The sequence below is a fragment of the Staurois parvus genome, unplaced genomic scaffold (genome assembly GCF_062004578.1).
Source record: "Staurois parvus isolate SC_StPar_1 unplaced genomic scaffold, SC_StPar_1.0 ptg000430l, whole genome shotgun sequence".
NCBI lineage: Eukaryota > Metazoa > Chordata > Amphibia > Anura > Ranidae > Staurois > Staurois parvus.
This window is the reverse complement of record NW_028318226.1, coordinates 1469245-1482762: the sequence shown is the minus strand read 5'-3', so window position 1 is coordinate 1482762 and position 13518 is coordinate 1469245. Positions and strand designations below refer to the sequence as shown.

The 13518-nt window shown below is 44.8% G+C and overlaps 1 protein-coding gene across 5 annotated transcripts in view; it reads left to right on the top strand.

Annotated features, from left to right (window-relative positions):
* RAD9A (RAD9 checkpoint clamp component A) overlaps positions 1-13518 on the top strand; it is a 109216-nt gene that overhangs the window by 12982 nt on the left and 82716 nt on the right. For 3 of the 5 annotated variants that reach the window (XM_089687569.1, XM_089687568.1, XM_089687563.1), the window contains exon 1: positions 12425-12564. The exons of 1 other annotated variant lie outside the window; for it this stretch is intronic. The gene's annotated coding sequence lies outside the window, so the exon portion shown is untranslated. Of the gene's footprint in view, positions 1-12424; positions 12569-13518 lie in introns of those variants that run through there. One more of the 5 variants, XM_089687564.1, reaches the window with a different exon arrangement.

Here is a 13518-nt window from a genome sequence, read left to right as displayed (position 1 = left end):
CCATAACATTGGTGTCAGTGGGAAGAATAGTGCCCCATCATTGGTGTCAGTGGGAAGAATAGTGCCATAACATCGGTATCAGTGGTAGGAATAGTGCCCCATCATTGGTGTCAGTGGGAAGAATAGTGCCCTATTATTGGTGTCAGTGGGAGGAATAGTGCCCCATCTTTGGTGTCAGTGGGAAGAATAATGTCCCATCATTGGTGTCAGTGGGAAGAATAGTTCCATAATATCGGTATCAGTGGTAGGAATAGTGCCCCATCATCGGTGTCAGTGGGAAGAATAGTGCCCTATTATTGGTGTCAGTGGGAGGAATAGTGCCCCATCTTTGGTGTCAGTGGGAAGAATAATGTCCCATCATTGGTGTCAGTGGGAAGAATAGTTCCATAAGATTGGTGTCAGTGATAAGAATAGTGTCCCATCATTGTTGTCAGTGGGAAGACTAGTTCCATAACATTGGTGTCAGTGGGAGGAATAGTGACCCATCATTGTTGTCAGTGGGAAGAATAGTTCCATAACATCGGTATCAGTGGTAGGAATAGTGCCCCATCATTGGTGTCAGTGGTACTAATAGGGCCCCATTATTGGTGTCAGTGGGAAGAATAGTTCCATAACATTGGTGTCAGTTGGAAGAATAGTTCCATAACATTGGTGTCAGTGGGAGGAATAGTTCCATAACATTGGTGTCAGTGGTAGGAATAGTGCCCCATCATTGGTGTCAGTGGGAAAAATAGTTCCATAACATTGGTGTCAGTGGGAAGAATAGTTCCATAACATTGGTGTCAGTGGGAGGAATACTTCCATAACATTGGTGTCAGTGGTAGGAATAGTGCCCCATCATTGGTGTCAGTGGGAAGAATAGTTCCATAACATTGGTGTCAGTGGCAAGAGTAGTTGCATAACATTGGTGTCAGTGGGAAGAATAATGCCCCATCATTGGTGTCAGTGGGAAGAATACTGCCTCATCATTGGTGTCAATGGGAACAATAGTGCCCCATCATTGGTGTCAGTGGGAGGAATATTCCCCCTTCATTGGTGTCAGTGGAAAGAATAGTGTCCCATCATTGGTGTCAGTGGGAAGAATAGTTCCATAACATTGGTGTCAGTGGTAAGAATAGTGTCCCATCATTGGTGTCATTGGAAAGAATAGTACCCCATCATTGTTGTCAGTGGGAAGACTAGTTCCATAACATTGGTGTCAGTGGTAGGAATAGTGCCCCATCATTGGTGTCAGTGGGAAGAATAGTTCCATAACATTGGTGTCAGTGGGAAGAATAGTGCCCCATCATTGGTGTCAGTGGGAAGAATAGTGCCCCATTATTGGTGTCAGTGGGAGGAATAGCACCCCATCATTGGTGTCAGTGGGAAGAATAGTAGCCCATCATTGGTGTCAGTGGAAAGAATAGTGCCATAACATTGGTGCCAGGGGTAGGAAGAGTGCCCCTTCATTGGTGTCAGTGAAAAGAATAGTTCCATAACATTGGTGTCAGTGAGAGGAATAGTGCCCCATCATTGGTGTCAGTGGAAAGAATAGTTCCATAACATCGGTATCAGGGTAGGAATAGTGCCCCATCATTGGTGTCAGTGGAAAGAATAGTTCCATAACATTGGTGTCAGTGGGAAGAATAGTGCCCCATCATTGGTGTCAGTGGGAAGAATAGTGCCCCATTATTGGTGTCAGTGGGAGGAATAGCACCCCATCATTGGTGTCAATGGGAAGAATAGTGTCCCATCATTGGTGTCAGTGGAAAGAATAGTTCCATAAGATTGGTGTCAGTGGGAAGAATAGTGTCCCATCATTGGTGTCAGTGGGAAGAATAGTTCCATAACATTGGTGTCAATGAAAGGAATAGTGCCCCATCATTGGTGTCAGTAGAAAGAATAGTTCCATAACATCGGTATCAGTGGTAAGAATAGTGTCCCATCATTGGTGTCAGTGGGAAGAATAGTTCCATAACATTGGTGTCAGTGGTAGGAATAGTGCCCCATCATTGGTGTCAGTGGAAAGAATAGTAGCCCATCATTGGTGTCAGTGGAAAGAATAGTTCCATAACATTGGTATCAGAGGTAAGAATAGTGTCCCATTATTGGTGTCAGTGGGAAGAATAGTTCCATAACATTGGTGTCAGTGGTAGGAATATTGCCCCATCATTGGTGTCAGTGGAAAGAATAGTTCCATAACATCGGTATCAGTGGTAGGAATAGTGCCCCATCATTGGTGTCAGTGGGAAGAATAGTGTCCCATCATTGGTGTCACTGGGAAGAGTAGTTCCATAACATTGGTGTCAGTGGGAAGAATAATGCCCCATCATTGGTGTCAGTGGGAAGAATAGTGTCCCATCATTGGTGTCAGTGGGAAGAGTAGTTCCATAACATTGGTGTCAGTGGGAAGAATAATGCCCCATCATTGGTGTCAGTGGGAAGAATAGTGCCCCATCATTGGTGTTAGTGGGAGGAATAGTGTCCCATCATTGGTGTCAGTGGTAAGAATAGTGTCCCATCATTGGTGTCATTGGAAAGAATAGTACCCCATCATTGTTGTCAGTGGGAAGACTAGTTCCATAACATTGGTGTCAGTGGGAGGAATAGTGACCCATCATTGTTGTCAGTGGGAAGAATAGTTCCATAACATCGGTATCAGTGGTAGGAATAGTGCCCCATCATTGGTGTCAGTGGTAGGAATAGGGCCCCATCATTGGTGTCAGTGGGAAGAATAGTTCCATAACATTGGTGTCAGTTGGAAGAATAGTTCCATAACATTGGTGTCAGTGGGAGGAATAGTTCCATAACATTGGTGTCAGTGGTAGGAATAGTGCCCCATCATTGGTGTCAGTGGGAATAATAGTTCCATAACATTGGTGTCAGTGGGAAGAATAGTTCCATAACATTGGTGTCAGTGGGAGGAATACTTCCATAACATTGGTGTCAGTGGTAGGAATAGTGCCCCATCATTGGTGTCAGTGGGAAGAATAGTTCCATAACATTGGTGTCAGTGGGAAGAATAGTTCCATAACATTGGTGTCAGTGGGAGGAATAGTTCCATAACATTGGTGTCAGTGGTAGGAATAGTGCCCCATCATTGGTGTCAGTGGGAAGAATAGTTCCATAACATTGGTGTCAGTTGGAAGAATAGTTCCATAACATTGGTGTCAGTGGGAGGAATAGTTCCATAACATTGGTGTCAGTGGTAGGAATAGTGCCCCATCATTGGTGTCAGTGGGAAGAATAGTTCCATAACATTGGTGTCAGTGGGAAGAATAGTTCCATAACATTGGTGTCAGTGGGAGGAATACTTCCATAACATTGGTGTCAGTGGTAGGAATAGTGCCCCATCATTGATGTCAGTGGGAAGAATAGTTCCATAACATTGGTGTCAGTGGGAAGAATAGTTCCATAACATTGGTGTCTGTGGGAAGAATAGTTCCATAACATTGGTGTCAGTGGGAAGAATACTTCCATAACATTGGTGTCAGTGGGAAGAATAGTGCCATAACATCGGTATCAGTGGTAGGAATAGTGCCCCATCATTGGTGTCAGTGGGAAGAATAGTGCCCTATTATTGGTGTCAGTGGGAGGAATAGTGCCCCATCTTTGGTGTCAGTGGTAAGAATAGTGTCCCATCATTGGTGTCAGTGGGAAGAATAGTTCCATAACATTGGTGCCAGTGGTAGGAATAGTGCCCCATCATTGGTGTCAGTGGGAAGAGTAGTTCCATATCATTGGTGTCAGGGGTAAGAATAGTGCCCCATCATTGGTGTCAGTGGGAAGAGTAGTTCCATAACATTGGTGTCAGTGGGAAGAATAATGCCCCATCATTGGTGTCAATGGGAACAATAGTGCCCCAGCATTGGTGTCAGTGGGAGGAATAGTGTCCCATCATTGGTGTCAGTGGGAAGAATAGTTCCATAACATTGGTGTCAGTGATAAGAATAGTGTCCCATCATTGGTGTCATTGGAAAGAATAGTACCCCATCATTGGTGTCAGTGGCAAGATTAGTTCCATAAAATTGGTGTCAGTGGGAGGAATACTTCCATAACATTGGTGTCAGTGGTAGGAATAGTGCCCTATCATTGGTGTCAGTGGGAAGAATAGTTCCATAACATTGGTGTCAGTGGGAAGAATAGTTCCATAACATTGGTGTCAGTGGAAGGAATAGTGACCCATCATTGTTGTCAGTGGGAAGAATAGTTCCATAACATCGGTATCAGTGGTAGGAATAGTGCCCCATCATCGGTGTCAGTGGGAAGAATAGTGCCCTATTATTGGTGTCAGTGGGAGGAATAGTGCCCCATCTTTGGTGTCAGTGGGAAGAATAATGTCCCATCATTGGTGTCAGTGGGAAGAATAGTTCCATAAGATTGGTGTCAGTGATAAGAATAGTGACCCATCATTGTTGTCAGTGGGAAGAATAGTTCCATAACATCGGTATCAGTGGTAGGAATAGTGCCCCATCATTGGTGTCAGTGGTAGGAATAGGGCCCCATTATTGGTGTCAGTGGGAAGAATAGTTCCATAACATTGGTGTCAATTGGAAGAATAGTTCCATAACATTGGTGTCAGTGGGAGGAATAGTTCCATAACATTGGTGTCAGTGGTAGGAATAGTGCCCCATCATTGGTGTCAGTGGGAAGAATAGTTCCATAACATTGGTGTCAGTGGGAGGAATACTTCCATAACATTGGTGTCAGTGGTAGGAATAGTGCCCCATCATTGGTGTCAGTGGGAAGAATAGTTCTATAACATTGGTGTCAGTGGGAAGAATAGTTCCATAACATTGGTGTCAGTGGGAGGAATACTTCCATAACATTGGTGTCAGTGGAAGGAATAGTGACCCATCATTGTTGTCAGTGGGAAGAATAGTTCCATAACATTGGTGTCAGTGGGAAGAATAGTGCCCCATCATTGGTGTCAGTGGGAAGAATAGTGCCATAACATCGGTATTAGTGGTAGGAATAGTGCCCCATCATTGGTGTCAGTGGGAAGAATAGTGCCCTATTATTGGTGTCAGTGGTAGGAATAGTGCCCCATCTTTGGTGTCAGTGGGAAGAATAGTGCCCCATCATTGGTGTCAGTGGGAAGAATAGTTCCATAACATCGGTATCAGTGGTAGGAATAGTGCCCCATCATCGGTGTCAGTGGGAAGAATAGTGCCCTATTATTGGTGTCAGTGGGAGGAATAGTGCCCCATCTTTGGTGTCAGTGGGAAGAATAATGTCCCATCATTGGTGTCAGTGGGAAGAATAGTTCCATAAGATTGGTGTCAGTGATAAGAATAGTGTCCCATCATTGTTGTCAGTGGGAAGACTAGTTCCATAACATTGGTGTCAGTGGGAGGAATAGTGACCCATCATTGTTGTCAGTGGGAAGAATAGTTCCATTACATCGGTATCAGTGGTAGGAATAGTGCCCCATCATTGGTGTCAGTGGTAGGAATAGGGCCCCATTATTGGTGTCAGTGGGAAGAATAGTTCCATAAAATTGGTGTCAGTTGGAAGAATAGTTCCATAACATTGGTGTCAGTGGGAGGAATAGTTCCATAACATTGGTGTCAGTGGTAGGAATAGTGCCCCATCATTGGTGTCAGTGGGAAGAATAGTTCCATAACATTGGTGTCAGTGGGAAGAATAGTTCCATAACATTGGTGTCAGTGGGAGGAATACTTCCATAACATTGGTGTCAGTGGTAGGAATAGTGCCCCATCATTGGTGTCAGTGGGAAGAATAGTTCCATAACATTGGTGTCAGTGGGAAGAATAGTTCCATAACATTGGTGTCAGTGGGAGGAGTACTTCCATAACATTGGTGTCAGTGGTTGGAATAGTGCCCCATCATTGGTGTCAGTGGGAAGAATAGTTCCATAACATTGGTGTCAGTGGGAAGAATAGTTCCATAACATTGGTGTCAGTGGAAGGAATAGTGACCCATCATTGTTGTCAGTGGGAAGAATAGTTCCATAACATTGGTGTCAGTGGGAAGAATAGTGCCCCATCATTGGTGTCAGTGGGAAGAATAGTGCCATAACATCGGTATCAGTGGTAGGAATAGTGCCCCATCATTGGTGTCAGTGGGAAGAATAGTGCCCTATTATTAGTGTCAGTGGGAGGAATAGTGCCCCATCTTTGGTGTCAGTGGGAAGAATAGTGCCCCATCATTGGTGTCAGTGGGAAGAATAGTTCCATAATATCGGTATCAGTGGTAGGAATAGTGCCCCATCATCGGTGTCAGTGGGAAGAATAGTGCCCTATTATTGGTGTCAGTGGGAGGAATAGTGCCCCATCTTTGGTGTCAGTGGGAAGAATAATGTCCCATCATTGGTGTCAGTGGGAAGAATAGTTCCATAAGATTGGTGTCAGTGATAAGAATAGTGTCCCATCATTGTTGTCAGTGGGAAGACTAGTTCCATAACATTGGTGTCAGTGGGAGGAATAGTGACCCATCATTGTTGTCAGTGGAAAGAATAGTTCCATAACATCGGTATCAGTGGTAGGAATAGTGCCCCATCATTGGTGTCAGTGGTAGGAATAGGGCCCCATTATTGGTGTCAGTGGGAAGAATAGTTCCATAACATTGGTGTCAGTTGGAAGAATAGTTCCATAACATTGGTGTCAGTGGGAGGAATAGTTCCATAACATTGGTGTCAGTGGTAGGAATAGTGCCCCATCATTGGTGTCAGTGGGAAGAATAGTTCCATAACATTGGTGTCAGTGGGAAGAATAGTTCCATAACATTGGTGTCAGTGGGAGGAATACTTCCATAACATTGGTGTCAGTGGTAGGAATAGTGCCCCATCATTGGTGTCAGTGGGAAGAATAGTTCCATAACATTGGTGTCAGTGGGAAGAATAGTTCCATAACATTGGTATCAGTGGGAGGAATACTTCCATAACATTGGTATCAGTGGTTGGAATAGTGCCCCATCATTGGTGTCAGTGGGAAGAATAGTTCCATAACATTGGTGTCAGTGGGAAGAATAGTTCCATAACATTGGTGTCAGTGGAAGGAATAGTGACCCATCATTGTTGTCAGTGGGAAGAATAGTTCCATAACATTGGTGTCAGTGGGAGGAATAGTGACCCATCATTGTTGTCAGTGGGAAGAATAGTTCCATAAGATCGGTATCAGTGGTAGGAATAGTGCCCCATCATTGGTGTCAGTGGTAGGAATAGGGCCCCATTATTGGTGTCAGTGGGAAGAATAGTTCCATAACATTGGTGTCAGTGGGAGGAATAGTTCCATAACATTGGTGTCAGTGGTAGGAATAGTGCCCCATCATTGGTGTCAGTGGGAAGAATAGTTCCATAACATTGGTGTCAGTGGGAAGAATAGTTCCATAACATTGGTGTCAGTGGGAGGAATACTTCCATAACATTGGTGTCAGTGGTAGGAATAGTGCCCCATCATTGGTGTCAGTGGGAAGAATAGTTCCATAACATTGGTGTCAGTGGGAAGAATAGTTCCATAACATTGGTGTCAGTGGGAGGAATACTTCCATAACATTGGTGTCAGTGGTTGGAATAGTGCCCCATCATTGGTGTCAGTGGGAAGAATAGTTCCATAACATTGGTGTCAGTGGGAAGAATAGTTCCATAACATTGGTGTCAGTGGAAGGAATAGTGACCCATCATTGTTGTCAGTGGGAAGAATAGTTCCATAACATTGGTGTCAGTGGGAAGAATAGTGCCCCATCATTGGTGTCAGTGGGAAGAATAGTGCCATAACATCGGTATCAGTGGTAGGAATAGTGCCCCATCATTGGTGTCAGTGGGAAGAATAGTGCCCTATTATTGGTGTCAGTGGGAGGAATAGTGCCCCATCTTTGGTGTCAGTGGGAAGAATAGTGCCCCATCATTGGTGTCAGTGGGAAGAATAGTTCCATAATATCGGTATCAGTGGTAGGAATAGTGCCCCATCATCGGTGTCAGTGGGAAGAATAGTGCCCTATTATTGGTGTCAGTGGGAGGACTAGTGCCCCATCTTTGGTGTCAGTGGGAAGAATAATGTCCCATCATTGGTGTCAGTGGGAAGAATAGTTCCATAAGATTGGTGTCAGTGATAAGAATAGTGTCCCATCATTGTTGTCAGTGGGAAGACTAGTTCCATAACATTGGTGTCAGTGGGAGGAATAGTGACCCATCATTTTTGTCAGTGGGAAGAATAGTTCCAGAACATCGGTATCAGTGGTAGGAATAGTGCCCCATCATTGGTGTCAGTGGTACTAATAGGGCCCCATTATTGGTGTCAGTGAGAAGAATAGTTCCATAACATTGGTGTCAGTTGGAAGAATAGTTCCATAACATTGGTGTCAGTGGGAGGAATAGTTCCATAACATTGGTGTCAGTGGTAGGAATAGTGCCCCATCATTGGTGTCAGTGGGAAGAATAGTTCCATAACATTGGTGTCAGTGGGAAGAATAGTTCCATAACATTGGTGTCAGTGGGAGGAATACTTCCATAACATTGGTGTCAGTGGTAGGAATAGTGCCCCATCATTGGTGTCAGTGGGAAGAATAGTTCCATAACATTGGTGTCAGTGGGAAGAATAGTTCCATAACATTGGTGTCAGTGGGAGGAATACTTCCATAACATTGGTATCAGTGGTTGGAATAGTGCCCCATCATTGGTGTCAGTGGGAAGAATAGTTCCATAACATTGGTGTCAGTGGGAAGAATAGTTCCATAACATTGGTGTCAGTGGAAGGAATAGTGACCCATCATTGTTGTCAGTGGGAAGAATAGTTCCATAACATTGGTGTCAGTGGGAAGAATAGTGCCCCATCATTGGTGTCAGTGGGAAGAATAGTGCCATAACATCGGTATCAGTGGTAGGAATAGTGCCCCATCATTGGTGTCAGTGGGAAGAATAGTGCCCTATTATTGGTGTCAGTGGGAGGAATAGTGCCCCATCTTTGGTGTCAGTGGGAAGAATAGTGCCCCATCATTGGTGTCAGTGGGAAGAATAGTTCCATAATATCGGTATCAGTGGTAGGAATAGTGCCCCATCATCGGTGTCAGTGGGAAGAATAGTGCCCTATTATTGGTGTCAGTGGGAGGAATAGTGCCCCATCTTTGGTGTCAGTGGGAAGAATAATGTCCCATCATTGGTGTCAGTGGGAAGAATAGTTCCATAAGATTGGTGTCAGTGATAAGAATAGTGTCCCATCATTGTTGTCAGTGGGAAGACTAGTTCCATAACATTGGTGTCAGTGGGAGGAATAGTGCCCCATCATTGGTGTCAGTGGTACTAATAGGGCCCCATTATTGGTGTCAGTGAGAAGAATAGTTCCATAACATTGGTGTCAGTTGGAAGAATAGTTCCATAACATTGGTGTCAGTGGGAGGAATAGTTCCATAACATTGGTGTCAGTGGTAGGAATAGTGCCCCATCATTGGTGTCAGTGGGAAGAATAGTTCCATAACATTGGTGTCAGTGGGAAGAATAGTTCCATAACATTGGTGTCAGTGGGAGGAATACTTCCATAACATTGGTGTCAGTGGTAGGAATAGTGCCCCATCATTGGTGTCAGTGGGAAGAATAGTTCCATAACATTGGTGTCAGTGGGAAGAATAGTTCCATAACATTGGTGTCAGTGGGAGGAATACTTCCATAACATTGGTATCAGTGGTTGGAATAGTGCCCCATCATTGGTGTCAGTGGGAAGAATAGTTCCATAACATTGGTGTCAGTGGGAAGAATAGTTCCATAACATTGGTGTCAGTGGAAGGAATAGTGACCCATCATTGTTGTCAGTGGGAAGAATAGTTCCATAACATTGGTGTCAGTGGGAAGAATAGTGCCCCATCATTGGTGTCAGTGGGAAGAATAGTGCCATAACATCGGTATCAGTGGTAGGAATAGTGCCCCATCATTGGTGTCAGTGGGAAGAATAGTGCCCTATTATTGGTGTCAGTGGGAGGAATAGTGCCCCATCTTTGGTGTCAGTGGGAAGAATAGTGCCCCATCATTGGTGTCAGTGGGAAGAATAGTTCCATAACATCGGTATCAGTGGTAGGAATAGTGCCCCATCATCGGTGTCAGTGGGAAGAATAGTGCCCTATTATTGGTGTCAGTGGGAGGAATAGTGCCCCATCTTTGGTGTCAGTGGGAAGAATAATGTCCCATCATTGGTGTCAGTGGGAAGAATAGTTCCATAAGATTGGTGTCAGTGATAAGAATAGTGTCCCATCATTGTTGTCAGTGGGAAGACTAGTTCCATAACATTGGTGTCAGTGGGAGGAATAGTGACCCATCATTGTTGTCAGTGGGAAGAATAGTTCCATAAGATCGGTATCAGTGGTAGGAATAGTGCCCCATCATTGGTGTCAGTGGTAGGAATAGGGCCCCATTATTGGTGTCAGTGGGAAGAATAGTTCCATAACATTGGTGTCAGTTGGAAGAATAGTTCCATAACATTGGTGTCAGTGGGAGGAATAGTTCCATAACATTGGTGTCAGTGGTAGGAATAGTGCCCCATCATTGGTGTCAGTGGGAAGAATAGTTCCATAACATTGGTGTCAGTGGGAAGAATAGTTCCATAACATTGGTGTCAGTGGGAGGAATACTTCCATAACATTGGTGTCAGTGGTAGGAATAGTGCCCCATCATTGGTGTCAGTGGGAAGAATAGTTCCATAACATTGGTGTCAGTGGGAGGAATACTTCCATAACATTGGTGTCAGTGGTTGGAATAGTGCCCCATCATTGGTGTCAGTGGGAAGAATAGTTCCATAACATTGGTGTCGGTGGGAAGAATAGTTCCATAACATTGGTGTCAGTGGAAGGAATAGTGACCCATCATTGTTGTCAGTGGGAAGAATAGTTCCATAACATTGGTGTCAGTGGGAAGAATAGTGCCCCATCATTGGTGTCAGTGGGAAGAATAGTGCCATAACATCGGTATCAGTGGTAGGAATAGTGCCCCATCATTGGTGTCAGTGGGAAGAATAGTGCCCTATTATTGGTGTCAGTGGGAGGAATAGTGCCCCATCTTTGGTGTCAGTGGGAAGAATAATGTCCCATCATTGGTGTCAGTGGGAAGAATAGTTCCATAAGATTGCTGTCAGTGGTAAGAATAGTGTCCCATCATTGGTGTCAGTGGGAAGAATAGTTCCATAACATTGGTGCCAGTGGTAGGAATAGTGCCCCATCATTGGTGTCAGTGGGAAGAGTAGTTCCATATCATTGGTGTCAGGGGTAAGAATAGTGCCCCATCATTGGTGTCAGTGGGAAGAGTAGTTCCATAACATTGGTGTCAGTGGGAAGAATAATGCCCCATCATTGGTGTCAATGGGAACAATATTGCCCCAGCATTGGTGTCAGTGGGAGGAATAGTGTCCCATCATTGGTGTCAGTGGGAAGAATAGTTTCATAACATTGGTGTCAGTGGTAAGAATAGTGTCCCATCATTGGTGTCATTGGAAAGAATAGTACCCCATCATTGGTGTCAGTGGCAAGAATAGTTCCATAAAATTGGTGTCAGTGGGAAGAATAGTTCCATAACATTGGTGTCAGTGGGAGGAATAGTTCCATAACATTGGTGTCTGTGGTAGGAATAGTGCCCCATCATTGGTGTCAGTGGGAAGAATAGTTCCATAACATTGGTGTCAGTGGGAAGAATAGTTCCATAACATTGGTGTCAGTGGGAGGAATAGTGACCCATCATTGTTGTCAGTGGGAAGAATAGTTCCATAACATTGGTGTCAGTGGTAGGAATAGTGCCCCATCATTGTTGTCAGTGGGAAGAATAGTTCCATAACATCGGTATCAGTGGTAGGAATAGTGCCCCATCATTGGTGTCAGTGGGAAGAATAGTTCCATAACATTGGTGTCAGTGGGAGGAATAGTTCCATAAAATTGGTGTCAGTGGTAGGAATAGTGCCCCATCATTGGTGTCAGTGGGAAGAATAGTTCCATAACATTGGTGTCAGTGGGAAGAATAGTTCCATAACATTGGTGTCAGTGGGAGGCCTAGTGCCCCATCATTGTTGTCAGTGGAAAGAATAGTTCCATAACATCGGTGTCAGTGGTAGGAATAGTGCCCCGTCATTGGTGTCAGTGGGAAGAATAGTTCCATAGCATTGGTGTCAGTAGGAATAGTGCCTTGTATCAGTGGGTTCAATAGTGCCCAAAGGCAAGCGAAGGGCCACATCCAGCCCCCAGGCCGCAGTTTGGAGATCCGTCTTAAACCATCATATACTCATACATGTCTTTATGTTTTGGTTCATTGTGTACATAGCACTCTATATAATGTACAGCCCAGAGAACGTCATAGACCTCCATCACTCTGACATCACCAGAATGTAATGTACTACAAGCTCAGCTCTGAGGGATGCAGACACGCCCCTACAAATTCATCGTTTGGCGCGCTAATTCCCAGAGCCAATAAGCGGCGCCAATACGAAGCTACGCCCTCTTACGGAAGAAACTCTTCAGGAAATAACGGCTCTCAGTACGTCGCTACCTAGGAGACTTCGGGAGGCGGAAGTGATGGGTTTACATGTGACAGTCGCATCTATGTGGACGCGGGTGACGATCGGTTTATGAAGATGGTTGTAGCTTGCTGACTGCATTGTAGGTCGGGGATGTTAGTACATATGATAATTTAGGGTTATTACCGAGTGTGGCGCTATGGAGTCTGGATCCGTATTTCTAGTAGTTCCATCTAATTCCGAGATGAAAGAAAAATACAATACTCCCCCCAGGAAGTGGAAGTTATAATACCTGGTTTTTCAGTGAATGGCAACACCCTGATTGACTTGCCATGCGATTTGCTGTGTCCTGCGAGTTGCAAGTCGCACCAAATTATCTGCAATTAAGACCCAGGTCGGAGCCGCACCTATTTCTAAAGTAGAGCATGCGCTGCTTTTTGTGTGATTTGCATAGACATATGTCAGATGTCTTGCAAATCGCAATGACATCCCGACTTTGAAATCGTGCAACTTACAGAGAAGTCACGTGATTTCAAAGTCAGGATCGATGTGACCGGGATGTAAAGCGGTCATATGGGTGTGATTCAGACTTGGTCGGAGCCGCACCGCTTTCTGCAGTAGTGCATGCACTACTTCAGGTGTGACTTGCATAGACATGTGTCTAGCAAACAGCAGATGTCTTGCAAGTTGCACTTCAAGTCAGAATGACATCTGACTTTGAAATCCTGCGACTTAAATTGCACGATTTCAAAAGTTGGATCAGTGTGACTGAGGGGGGGGGGAGGGAGTAAAAGAGAATAGTACTTCTGTCACTGTATGGCCCCGCTGCCTTCCTCTCTGCAGATTTCCATGGTCACCACCTGTCCCTTGGGCTTGCCATTGCCCCCCACCCACTTCATCGCTGTCTATGCAGTAAGGTCCCATTTACACAAGTATTGTTCTGAAGAGCGATCCATGTTTGGATCGCTCTGAAGAGCGATCCACGTTTGGATCGCTCTGAAGAGCGATCCACGTTTGGATCGCTCTGAAGAGGGAATCAGACCTACCGTGAGGAGGGGTTGAATTACTTCTAGGGACGGACTGACCATTTGGAAAC